The sequence below is a fragment of the Suncus etruscus genome, chromosome 4, assembly GCF_024139225.1.
Source record: "Suncus etruscus isolate mSunEtr1 chromosome 4, mSunEtr1.pri.cur, whole genome shotgun sequence".
NCBI lineage: Eukaryota > Metazoa > Chordata > Mammalia > Eulipotyphla > Soricidae > Suncus > Suncus etruscus.
In genome coordinates, this window is record NC_064851.1 from 46,841,741 (window position 1) to 46,843,297 (window position 1,557).

Below are 1,557 nucleotides of genomic sequence, written 5' to 3' on the forward strand. Positions count from 1 at the left end.
AGGGCCAGGGCGATAGCGCAAGTGACAGGGCATTTGCCTTGTACATGCTAACCTAGGACAGACCATTGTTCACTCTCCTGGCGTCCCATATAGTCCTCCAAGCCAGGAGTGATTTCTGAGCACATAGCCAGGAATAACCCCTGAGCGTCACCAAGTGTGGCCCAAAAAGGAAAGGAAAAAAAAGACAGAATTCAATATCCAAGCCAGAGTTAACAATAATCAAATCACGAGACCCAAACTTTAACAACCAAAATTAAAAACGGGCCTGTTAACGCTGACAGGCTGGGATGGGTGAGTGGTGGTAATGGATGCACTGGGAACAATGATGGAGGGAGGTTCACTCTGATGATGGGATTGGTACTGAAACACTGTATGTCTAAAACCCAACTATGGATAACTTTGTAAAGTACAATGGTTTAAATAAAAAAAATTTTTTTAAATAAAAATTAAAAAAAAAATAAGAATTCCCTACTATAGACCATTCTCCTGGCTCAGCTACCATTCATTTTTGTTTTGGGGTCATACCTGGCAGTGTGCAGGAATCACTACATGCAGGTATAGGGGTGTACATGGTATCAGAGATTGAACCTGAGCCAGCCACATGCAAGCCAAACACCACAGTCGCTGTACTATAGCTCTGACCCCTCAGCTCCCACTCCTTTCATGTGTCACATAACTACTTCCTGTATTTCTGGACAGCGTGGCAGGGCAACATCTTCTCAGGAGACACTCAATGCCCCAGCAAACAAGAAAGCATCTGCCACCTGATGCTTATGCTGAGTAAAATGCCAGACTCAAAATCAAACTCTCACACATTAAGCTTGACAATGATGGAGACAGAGAAGCAAGCTGATTAGAGAATGTATATTTGGGTTGCCTCAATACATTAAAAAAAAAAATTGAAGAAATTTGTGTGTGTGTGTGTGTGGGGGGGGAGTTATTGGGGAAACATCCAGCAGTGCTCAAGGGTTGCTCTTGGTTCTATGCTCATGTATGGGATACCAGGGATTGAACCCAGGTCAGTGCAAGGCAAACACTCACCTGCTGTATCATTGCTCTAGCCCCTAAAGAAATTTTTTTACATTACATTTTCTACACTGCCAAAAGGTAAATGTTAAGACTAAAGGTATGTAAATTTAACATGAATGAAAAAAACTAAGGGAGGAGTTGAAGAGATAGAACAGTGGGTAGACACTTGGCTGGCATGTGGGCAACTCAGGATTGATGCCTGGCATCCCATATAGTCCCCCAAATACTGCATAGAAATAATTCCTTAGTTCAGTTAGAAATAAGTCCTGAACACAGCTGGGTGGGGCCCAGAACAAAACCAAAAACAAAAAATTAGGGGCATTTTCTATTCCTAAACATTGGCATTCTCTAGTAATCACATAGTCATACAGTGGGCCTCAAACTATGGCCTGCATAGTTGTATCTGTTTTGTTTCTTTATTGCAAAATAAGATATATACAGTGTGCATAAGAATTCGATCATGGGGCCGGAGAGATAGCATGGAGGTAAGGCGTTTGCCTTTCATGCAGAAGGTCATCGGTTCGAATC